Source organism: Marmota marmota, unplaced genomic scaffold, assembly GCF_001458135.2.
Source record: "Marmota marmota marmota unplaced genomic scaffold, marMar, whole genome shotgun sequence".
NCBI lineage: Eukaryota > Metazoa > Chordata > Mammalia > Rodentia > Sciuridae > Marmota > Marmota marmota.
Window position 1 is genome coordinate 2,402,569 of NW_026000242.1, and position 12,469 is coordinate 2,415,037.

The 12,469-nt window shown below is 36.7% G+C and overlaps 1 long non-coding RNA gene across 6 annotated transcripts in view; it reads left to right on the plus strand.

Moving 5' to 3' along the window:
• LOC125613968 overlaps positions 1-12,469 on the plus strand; it is a 279,644-nt gene that overhangs the window by 257,592 nt on the left and 9,583 nt on the right. For 5 of the 6 annotated variants that reach the window (XR_007344604.1, XR_007344603.1, XR_007344601.1 and 2 more), the window contains one exon: positions 5,610-8,311. This is a non-coding gene — a long non-coding RNA (uncharacterized LOC125613968). Of the gene's footprint in view, positions 1-5,609; positions 8,312-12,469 lie in introns of those variants that run through there. The other variant, XR_007344605.1, reaches the window with a different exon arrangement.

Genomic DNA, 12,469 nt, shown 5'->3' on the forward strand with positions numbered 1-12,469 from the left:
AGCACACACACCACCACCACCACCACCTCTTTTTTTAAAAATTTCTCTTTTTGCCTCTGTTTCCAAAGAAATGCCAGCTTGAAACCAATGCAGTTGGAAATTTAACAGCTTTGGGAAGCTCAGTGAGAATAAAGCCAAGAAATATGAACTAGCCCAAACCCCTTTTGCAACATTTTTCCCCAAAAGAAAAACACAGAGTATGTTTATTTTCAAGTTTTTAATCCTTCTTACCTTTTTAAAAACTAAAGTGTACTAGTGAACAGTACTCATTTTAAATCTAGCACCTGGGAATGAAGTTTATAGGCAAGACACCTTTATGGAAAAAGCTTATGGTTTTCCACTGAATGCAATAAATTTATGAAGAATATAACAAAAGGCTTTGGTGGTTTGATAGTTTTTTCCCCCCCACTTGGAAAAAAAAAAAAGACAGATGATTTAGAAAGCGTTAGGAACACATCAAGCCCCAGGGAAAGAAAATGTTTGATTGTTATTAATTAAAACACTGCTAATATATTCTAATAAAATCAAACTTAACATTCTAAACTAATCCGCTTGGTATGTCAAAGAAAAAGAAAAGTATTATCTTATTTGCATCTCTGCAATCCAAATGCATTTGCTCATTCAGCAGAATTAATTTTTATCACCAGCCTGTTTAATCTCTTCACAGATTTAGTCAAACTTATTCTTTCAAACTAAAAAGGATCAGGGTGGGGAAGGCATGGAAGGTATTGGGAAGACTAGTGACTGCATTTAGAACTGGCTTTATGCTTTACCATGTTCTTTTCTCTTCCTTCGCTATAATGGGGTGTGGAGGAAAACCGTGAGACCGCCTTGAGGATGATGAATGGTTCATTTTTCCTCTTTCTCTCCTACTACCTGCCGGTTATTTAAGAATTTCAGTGGCTAGATTATGCGAGTGGCATTTATGTACGTGACTGGTGTTGGTCTGTTGATTAAATCTAATTTTTTTGTAATTTCACAATCTATTTTATTGCAAATTTTTAATGAAAAAAAAGGGGGGGGGCTCTTAAGCCAGAAACAAATTGCCTCAGTTATTTTTCAACTGTAGTTCTTCTAAGAGAAAGCGGAGAAGTGAATGTAAAATTGTATTCACTAAGAACTGAGTTCTTTGTTTCATTTTTAAGTGAAAACTTCTCCAGGAAAATTTCATATTTTTATGCAGCAGCGAGTTGTAGTCTCTATATTCTCAAGCTCTCACAACTGATAAAATTACCCCCAAATGATATCTTAACCAAAATGCTTCTCCTCTCATTACTGTACCGTAATTATGATATTATATGCAAATATGTGCCTAAAACAAAAAAATGGCTGGACCAGGTAGATATTGAGGACCACATTTATGTGTTTCCAAAATAAGGATTTCTGCATACTACCCAGGAGATGTAAGCTACCAAGTAAACTAGCGATGTTGCTGCCTTTTTGCTCCATTGCCTTTTCAAGTCTTCAACGTAAAAGAGCAATCGCAGTTCGGTTTCACATGTATTGTTCTATAATCCAGGCAATAAATGCTAATTAGTAATGCTCAAGGATCCGACCATTCAGAGTAATTATCATAATTTACTTCTTCCTTGTTAAAGACATTCCTTGCTGATTTAAAAAAAAATTAAATCCTCCTTTTACATTGCACTGCAGTGGATATGCACTAGAGAGATGTCAAGGTATAGTTATATCCTTGTGACTGCATTCAAAGTCACCAACATGTGCCTCTTAACTTATTCCAAATGGAATTGCAACTTAATTTCTGAAGCGAAATTCATGTAAATGCATAAAGTTTTGCATGAGCACCAGGAATGTATGATTTTATTTTACAAACCCCAAGGCTCCTCCTTCCCCGCCCACCCCCTTTCTAAAACCACTTACAGAGCAGAACAAAGGAAACTGCTAACTATAGAGGCATCATTAAGTGTGAACAGCAACAGTATGATAAAGTATGTGATATGACAACATATTTCATTGCACAAAAGTGCAGATAATTAAATAATTCAATAGTAACCCTGACTAATTAGCAGAAAGATCTTTAAGGAGGAATCAAGAAAATGGATCCAATCAAGTTGAATAATATGCTTCCTTCTCCAAGATCATAAATATATTTTGGTTATTTGATGATTGATTCACACAGAAAGATGAGGACAAAAGCCTGATCCTCAAAGTGGAGCTTTGATCTGGTGTCCTCTTTAGGACAAATTAATTGTATGTTTTAAAAGAGCTCAACTGAACGTGGAGTTTTCTGTTTTCAATCAAAGGTACAACATGCCATTTTATTTCACTTTTGTCTTTTATCCCTCAATCTAAAAAAATAATCGATCCTTTATCTTATCATATCAGGCCTCAGAATCTATATGTAGCCTCTTCTGCATTTTCCAGTGAGGTTCATGTTTAAGTTCCTTATTACTTGGGGCAAGTATCATGTGCACAGAAGGAACAGAATAAATATTACATAGGGTGGAGCCCTCCCCCTCTCCTTTATCAAGGTGATATTCCCCGTGTTCATTGTTCATTTTAAGAGAGAGCTGCAGTTTTTACTTGAGGACTGTAAGCACATTAGAGGAATAATTCCCTTTGGATACTATACAGAAGGAGCCACCTGCAAAATGTTGATGCTGTTATTGAAGTCTCAAGTGGAATCAGCTTTCAAAAAATTAGATATTAGATACATCCGATATAATTTGCAATGTGTAATTATACTAATGTGCATATAGTTGTGTGTTGCTTTACATGTTGCCTACTTGAGTTTCTACCCCCCCACCCACCTCCCACCCTTGGGCATTTCTCATCATCTGAAACAGTTCCTGAGGAGAATGTTTTTCAAGTCAGCTTATTCTTTTTAAATTCCTCATTAATTGACATAAGAATAAAAGGACTCTACAGTCTGTGTTCTTGTGAGAGAATGAATGTGTGCAACCTCAATGCTGGAAATTAATGATCTCTAAAAGGGTTATCACTGTGGACACCTGCATTATTTGTGAAATATTTGCTATTCTTTATTGATTTGGTCTTCATCCTGAGTTTGGACAACTTGAAGTAATGGAGGATATTAGAATAGTAAATCTTATTCGTAAGAAATCCATTTCCTTTGTTGGAATAATGAGATAAAATGCCAAGAAAATGGCCTCGGGCAGAGACAATAATTTTAATTTAATCAAAGTAATCAAAATAATAATGATAATAAACAATTCTTTTTATTTTCTTTTTCTTCCATTTTCCATGCCACAAGATGAGTAACTGAAACTCTGCTTTAGGTCACTTATGCACTAACATCAACTTCCCTTTTGGGGTCTCAACATGACACCAGAGAGCTACTTATGGCTCAACTGGAGAGGCCCCCTCCAAGAATCTGACCCCTGAAGATTTACCTATTAAGGAAAAAAGCCCAGGCAAAGCCACATTGAGTTGGTTGGTCAGCCTGGCACTTGACATTTACCATATGCTCGGTAGGTGAAGAGGTTCTTAATGCAAATTCAAAGAATCATTACCATTGGATTGCAGAAGGATCCTGAGCAAGATGATATAAGAGTCCCATTTCATGTCATGTATTCAGGAGACAAAAGGATTTCAAAGGAGCCTCTTGTTGAGGTGATACAGGTTATTACTCCAATTAAGCAGGCACAGAGCCTGAAGAAAGCTGATTTATAAGATATCTAAATCATAATAGACCGCTAAATATGGTCTTTCACATATTTATACTGTTTATTCCTCAAAATTAATTTTGATAATGGAGTCTATATTATATGAGACATTTTGCATGTGCTATCTCTATATAACACCAAAGCAATACCTTGTTTTACTTTCTACCTGCTCATGTATTCAAGGTCTTTCCATTATTGACCATTCAAATGAGTCACAAAAATATTGTATGCAAGTCCTTCCTTAATAAATAGCATTTTAATTTGTTCACAAATGTGTATCAAAAGCTTAGCACCCCATCGTTTCTGACAATGTTCACAAAATAATAAATTTTAAAATCTTCTAAGATGTGTAGCGACTTACTTACCCAGGATCAGTTACTTATGGTTGGTTAGAACAGTAGAATACCTATTCACAATATTTACCCCTAAGTTATCTATATTTTTTGGAATAAAACAATATTGTTCCTGCCATCTGGAGAACCTCAGTATGCTCAAAGGATTTAGGGGAGAGAGCAGTGATGGGTCATGATATATCCATTTTGGTGCATCTCTATTTGTGGGAGCATAAAGAAGAGGCTGGCAGTAAAGACTTTGGTTAAATCAAAATCCATTGGCAAAATATATTTCATTCACCATAAGTTTTGCAGAATAAAAGAAGCATTAACGCAACTCTTCTCAAATATCCTCATCTGTAAAATGAGTGAGGTGGATTAGTCAGGCTCTACATTCTTTGACAGCTCTAAGAATTTTTGAGGCTATTCTCTAGTACGTAGCATAGGAACAAGCTCAGGACCTGTAAATCCAGAGTCTATTGTACCAATGGTTGCCCTTCTAAAGTTATATTTGATTCCGCCTCCGGGGTCTGAATCTACTAACATATTTTGCCTTCATGCTAAAGCAGTAAAGACTGGAGTTCATTTTCAGGAAGGGGCAGTGACAGAAAAGAGCAACAGCTGAGGAATGAAACAAGCTGCACAGTGGGAGAAGCAATTCTTGATCTGAGTTCTAAGCTCATTTCCTTCAACATGAATGCAGAAGAAATTCAGACAAGCACCTGCCTTTCTGTAGTAAAGCCCTATTCTTTAGTGCTTCTGTTTTCATGTAATTACTTGTAGTGTGGTTTGTTGGATTGATGCCTTTGAGTTTCACATTCCCCCTTTCCCTCGATTCATTGGAATCAAAGCCTACAGCAGTTGCATCAACACACCACACTTCCCAAATTAAACCTTGACATGTTCAAAACCACCTGGAAATTACTCCACCCTGTTTTCTAAAAACACTCAGATTGTGGAGTGTCTTCTTGAATACTATGAATCTGCTTCCCCCAGCTTTCACGGCTTCAATAAATTTACACCCTGCTTCTCTTTTCTGCACATGCTGTCCCTCTGCCTCAAGATTTGAGGAACCTTTCTTTCTTCCTTCCCTTCTTTCTCTCTTTTCTGCTCTTTCAGTGCTGTGTGCCACATTCTGTGCCAGGCACTGGAAATACCAAGACAAATACAAGGGACTCACAGTTAACACCTGACAGTCTAGTGACTTCATTCACTCCTACATTACTGTGCAGTTATCTACCCACAACTAGTTTATCTTGCCTTTAGTTCTTGGATTTATTTCAATGTGTCCTCAGTGTCCTGTGGCCTTTTGTTCTTTTCCTGTGTGTCCTACTTCAACAACTTCCTATTGAATTAAACCTGAAGCTTTTCTTACAGCGTATCCCCCAGAGTGATTGGAGTGCTACTCTTGCACACACACAGGTGATGCCACTGCTTGACTGATTCTTGAGCAAGCTGAACAATGAATGGGAGTTCTGTTTTTTCTGGTGATGCAAGCAAGCATCTCAGCTGTAGTCAGAAATAGCATGCTCCCCAAAGTATCATTTATTCATTTTTATTAAAGAGTCAATGTGATAACTTTGTGTGACATGTTCTATTATTTTTTTAGTTTTGTCGATGTTCCTTTCAGCTGATCCTATAGCCCCCCTCCTCAGGAATGTCTCCCCAGTGAAAGGACAAAGACTGCAGAGACTGCTATATTGATGGAACCTCACGTCAACTGTGAAGTTGAGACAAAGAAAATGTCCACCTGAAGACATCTCTCCTGTCCAGCAGTACACCCAAATGTGCAGTTTCGGCCAATAGAACCCTCAGAATAAGAGCAATCTTTCCAAGAAACAGAAAAACCCAGTACTGACATCTAGATCTCTGATGAGCCAAGAACTTTCCCTTCCTTGTGTGTATTCCTCTGTTTGTATTTTAATTCATGTGACATTCATTTTTTTTTCCTACTATGGACATGATTGTTAATGCACTAGTACTAGAATCTGAATGGGCACAAATGTGCTAATGTCCTAAAGAACAAAATCAATACAATAAGGAGAATGATGTTTAGCCACAAGTAGTTTCTTCTTCAGAGCAACCAGAAAATTGAAAAGTACCTTAGAAATAGCAAGGCAGGCATGGGCAAGTTGAAGGATCAAGTAACAGAAGAGATTCATAGGGCAGCATAGAAATACCACACTGTTTCACCTGACACCAACCCACCAACCATTATTTTTAGGACAAAAGCTCTGTTCTATGAGATCCGGTCCCTGCTTGTAAGAAGCTTCAATCTAGTTAGGCAAAGTTACATAAACTTTTGAAGAGAGGAGAAACAGGTTGGGTCAGAGGATGATAAGAGCCAAAGTAGAACAAAAGATGTAGCTAATGAGCTCAAAGAAGATTACTACGAGATGAGTGGACCGACCTTTTGGGGAAGAAAACTCCCCAAAGAGGAAAATGTGAGGTGAATTTTGAAGGACTCAAAAATTTAGAAAAATTGAAAGTTAGGAGAAAACAGAGACCTGTAGTTTGACATGACACTATGAGCAAAGCCGAGAAGGAGGAAATTCGGATATATGGTGTAGTTAGGAGATGATGACTTCACCCCAGACATTCAGCACTTGTCCCTGTGTATTTGATAAAGTGTGTACACACACCTCCCCTCTCCAACCTCAGGCATCACCTAGAATTATAATTGAATTTCTTTTCTGTTAAAGCAAGTGAGGGTAATTGGTGATAATATGGAGAATTCATGATTTTTCTGTTAATAACAATTGGTATTTACTAAATTCTCACTGTATGTTAAGCATTTTCCATATAAACTCAAACAACTATGCAAATTAGATACTTTTATCCCCATTTTACAGGCAACAAAACAGGTTAAATGAGGTGATAGAACTTGCCAAGGTGTTAGGTAAGGAGGCTCACAATCAGAATTCTGATTGCAAAGCTCATGATCTCAAGCACGAAGTCACAATATTGTGATCAATGTCAACAGGATCACCATTTTTTAATATTACTTGATAGTTGTCTATCAACAAATAGTTGTGGGTTTTTTAAGTTAGCACTTCAACTTTTTCAGCTTTAGGATTTTTAGTAATCATAAAACACATTCTGTCACTCTAGTTACACTAGAGTTACAGTAGACTTACATTAGAGTAATAGAATGTTGTACAAAATTGGGAGAGTAGACCTTGAAGAATTTTAGACATTTCTCTTTTTTTCCTCTTTTCTTTCTTTTTTTTGGGGGGGGGCAAATTTTGATGAGATTTTCTACTTTGTTCTGTAAGAAATCACAAATATTTTTTAAAAAGAGGAGGGGCTTAATCACTTATCACAGTATCTTTTTTTTTTATAGGCAAGATAAATCTAAAGTTTAGAGTGACTTACAGAAGGTCACATAGTGAGTGTGGCAGAGCAAGGAACAGAAACCAGGCCCTCCAGTCCACTCTCAATGCTCTTGAACTACTACTCCATCCTACCTAAATGAAGCACAACCTTGAATTTGATTAAAGGAAACTCTTATCTAGGTAATCAGGGAGCATTGAACTTAGTAGGCTGCTTCAATTCTGTACCTCTTTGGCATCCCTCAGTGTGAAATGTAGCTAGCTCTGCATATAACATTAGACCCATAAATGGCCAACATCCATTCCCAAAGAACACACAGTGGCCAAAATTTGTACAATATCTTCAATGATATCCTCAAGTTATTTGGAATGCTCAGTTCACCTGCAAAGATCAAATCTTCTGATAACCATCTTCTTTACCAATTTTAGGCACAGTATACATTAGTAAGTACTTTTGCATGAATGTTTATACATGACTATTTCAATAGTACTTACGTTTTTTAAAATATCTAGTCACTTGTTATTATAATTCTCACTCATTCATGAAACTACCTCAAGAATACCTTGACCAAAAAAAGCTAGAACTGAGGAGTATCTCTTCTTTACCAGCTCCTTTGCATTCAGTTGGCATCTAGGAATGCTTACTGAAGTGATCCTCTGGATAACATAGAGGTTTGAACTGCAAATGTGCCTTGAAGGAGTCAGTTAAGCTGGATCTACTGAGGAGCAGAAGTCTGAATGTTTGGAAGTGCCTCGATATTTGCCTGTGGTAAATTTTCACTTAGGTATCTGTCCTGTCACATTGCATTCTTCTCATGGCTCTGGTCATTCTGTTTTCAAAATGATGACTGTTGGCCACATCTTACACTGAGAGGTCATAAATAAACAGGGTTTTTAATAAAAGGGGAGCCAAGCACAAGGCATGAGTTTGTTGACATTTTATGAGATTCTGTCCTATGTCCCTAATTCCCAATAAAATAAATATTGTATCAACTCTGAACTTGTGTTGATTTCTTGGAAAAGTATGTTCTCATAAATTGTTTTCACTAGTATGGATCAAAGCTGGTTTCAGGATCCATGAGGAGCAAATAATTTAATGTGATAAGAAAATTTAAATTTAGAAGGCAATCTGCAAATGATCCTATGTTACTTTTAAATAAATAGTGCTATCATCCACCCAAGTCAGACACCAAGGTATGTGGTCCTTGTCTTTTCCCCTTCCAACTGCCCTGGCTGATCATTCAGGTAATCCATTTGACCATTCCTTCTTTCTGCTATTCAAATATGTCTACTTTTCTTCATCATCTGCTTTAGTAAAGACAACCCTCATTTCTTTCCTGGATCATTGCATAGTGACTCCAGTGTTTCCTTCTATATTGCCAAGTGGCACCAGGGCAATCTCTAAATCACAAACATGATCATATCATCACATAGTTTCCAACTCTTTACTGCCGCCTTTTGCCCTTGACATATCATGATACCAAACGCCCTTTATGTCCTGGCTCAAACAGTCCTCTCTGGACTCCAGTTCCTCTCTCCCCCTCCTTTTGTAGGCATGAGCCATCCATCTTTGCCTTTCCTTAACATTCCTTTTATCTTCTCAGCTTTCTCACCGACATCACTTTCTTGTACTCTCTCTGCTACTTCTGTCAAACTTCCATCATGTGATTTCTGATCTCATTCCAGCAGCCATCTTCTCTTGAAAGGCTTCACTTGAACCATTGTACTAGGACTGACCGCTCCCAGATGCCTTCATAGCATTCCAGGCTTAGCACTCCCCAGAAAGGATTGTGATGACCTTGTTCCAGTCTCCTCTATTAGAGTATGAGAATCTAAAGCTGCACTGTTGAACATGGAAGCCACCCCTTCCGTGTAGCTATTTTCATTTAAATCAATTAGTATTAAGTAAAATTAGAGATTCAGTTCCTCGGTTGCCATGACCACATCTCAAGGGCTCAATAGCCACGTACAACTGGTGGCTGCCCTAACAAACACCATAGTTATAAAACACTTCTATCAATGACCAAGTTCTGTGGGACAGTGCTGTTCTGGAAGATAACTACTATGTTTTTTGGTTGTTTCATCCTCTATATTTGCAGCCTTTTAAACTAGGACTTCCATAGAGCACAAGAACATGATTTGAATGACTAATCTCTCAATTATCCCAAGGATGATATATAACAAACACTATATCATCTCCCAGGGCATTAGGGTTCACTTGTAGCATAAAGGTCTGCCTGAGACAGTGCACAGTAGCCAATCACAATATTTGACACAATATAAATGCTTCATTTATATCTGTTGAATGAATGATATATCTGAATACTTAAAGATATATAGTTTTATTTATTTTCACTTGGGCATGGGGAGTCTTATAAGAAATGTCCCTTCAGATTAGAAAGAGCACCTTCTCTAGAGGATCTGATGATAGATGATTTACTTACTTTCATCCTAAGGATAGGTGAATGATATCACTGCATAGGATTACCTATTATTTTAATTTCCTTTGATGTTTGTACAGGCAAGCAAAGAGTACTGCAGTCTTATTCAGTGAATGAAGTCAAAATGGAAATTATCCAGGGGATATCAAGTTTGATAAACCAAATTTCATTTAGGGGATTAGTCAAAGTTTACTAAAAAAATATTGTTTACTGAGCCCCTAGGATATGCCAGGCATTTTGTTGGGTCTTAGAGATGTAGGGGGGAACAGGATAGACATGATATTTTTATTCACGGTGAATGACAGTAATATAATAATTTTAGTTCCTCCTTGCATTACACCCAAAGCAAGAGTTCCCTTCCTTGGCTGTACATTCTAACTCTATTTAAGGAGTTTAAAAAACAATGATACCTGGGTCTCTTCTCAAAAGATTCTGACTTAATCGATGTGAATATATCTGGGACTTTGGATTTTTTTTTAAAAAAATTCCCCCTGATGATTGAAATGTTCAGCCAAAATTGATAACTCTCATCCTATCAGGATACAACAATAAAATGAGCTCAAAAACAAACAAACAAACAAACAAACAAACAAACAAAAAACTAAGAGTTCCTGGTATTGGCGGCTGAAAGCATATTATCCAAAAGGAAAAACTTGAAAATTACTCATTGAATATGCCTTCCTTTTGCTTTTTATTTCTCAGAATATAAACCAATACATTGTCACCAAGTTAGTTGTCCAGGTCACATAGCCAGTTCATGACTGAGATAAGAGTTAACCTAAGGTTTCTGATTTTAACACAGCACTCCTGCTACCCTAAACTGTCTCAGAGAAATGGAAAATATAATTATCTTCAATCAAGAGACAATAAGCATTTACTGTGCTCATAATTTTTAAAAGCAAGAATTGAATTGGTGCCATTTTGAATCCTATGTACTCAAATATCTCTGTGAATTAGTGAGCACTATTGATTGATTTTGTTAAAATGCAACTTCTTTTTTAAAAGTGTGTGTGTGTGTGTGTGTGTAGGTATAAACTCTAAAGAGGCAACTCAAGATGTTGCAACATTCTTATGAATTCAAAAATCAACGTACACATGGTAAATTCCACACATAACTAGGAAGGACATTTTGTCTTTAAACTTGAATTCCTGAATACCTGAAATGGTAGGGAAAAGAAAAAATAAAATAGTGCATCATGCTCCCACATTCTCTGTCCCCACCTACCTGATTCCATGACATCCCATTTAGTTTAATATTTCACAGTTGCAGGTAAAAATTGCCAGTCTATCCCCATGAGAAAAGTTGACATTCAAAATAACTAGTATAAAAATAGCTATCTCTTTTAGTTATCACCATGCTGTTTTTAGGTTCTACTCATGGATCAAGAGAATCCAGGAACTATAAATCATCTAGTCCACTGTTCTCCATCCACCTAAGACCCCAGAGAGAAAATGTGCCTTTCCATTTTTCGAAGGCATCAAAATAAAAACGAATGTCCACATACTTCCTTCAAAAAGCATTTCACTGAGAGTCTACACAGTTGGGAAATTCTCATTTCTATTCCAAATCCCTCACGCTGTAGTTTAATCCCATTTTCTCTTGTTCCCTGTGGAGAGAAAGAACAGCTGGCTTCCATTCTTTCTAAACTCAATCCCTTCATGTCCTTAAAGACACCTACCTCTCAGCCTTCTCTTCTCTGGAATGAATAATAGCAGTTTTCATCAGGAAAATGTCTCTCTTGGATTGTGTACGTTCACTGCCATATCACATATATCCATGCTCTTCACATAATGTTCATAACGAAAACAAGCCAAGGCCAAGCTCAAAAACAAGCAAATACATCAGTGTTTTCATGAATGAAGTTACAGATTCAATAATAGACACTGAAAAAATAGATTGGAATCCTATTCTTCCAATAAATATATACCAAAATTGCCATAATTTCTTCTAGAAAGTATTGACATTCTATTGCTTTTGGAGAGCTGAATTAAAAATTAAATGATTAGATTTCAATTTCTTTTATGCAAGCTCTCCCTGTGCCCTGCAATGGAATAGTCCATTCAGCATCCCACAGCAGGAGCCACCATTGCTTTGACAAAAATAGATACAGTATTGGAACATTCAGTCAATGGAGTAATCCAATTGTCTAACATTCTTTTCTGCTTTGTCATTTACATTTTAATAAATCCCAGAATATGTCAAGCTGTATCTAGTTGTACCAAGTGTAGCTAACCGCATGCAGTTACCAGATGCAATGAGAGAATCATAACATGCAACTCTTACAATGCATCAACATTTGGTTTGGGTATATTTTTAGGTTCATACATGTTAAATAAGGATACTCTTCAAAATTAAAAATGAATACTTTGCAAAATCTTTGCTATAATCCACATTCTGTCAGTATATTCAGCTTTTGTTAGGGAAGCTTTGGGGAAGGGGTGCTCTGTTAACGTGATCTAAGGATGCTGGCATCTCTTAACCCTGAAGACAGTATGTCAGATAGCCAGTAAGAATGTGGCACGTATGCCTACTTCTTTGCCAGTTTATTGTCTCTCCATTAAGGAGTTTCCAGTAGTCACAGTTTAAAGTCAGTTGACATTCCATGATGCCAAAATTTCAGGTAAATCAGAGGTAACAGATTATGCATGTGTGTGTGTGTATATATATATATATATATATATATATATATATATATATATATATATATATATATACA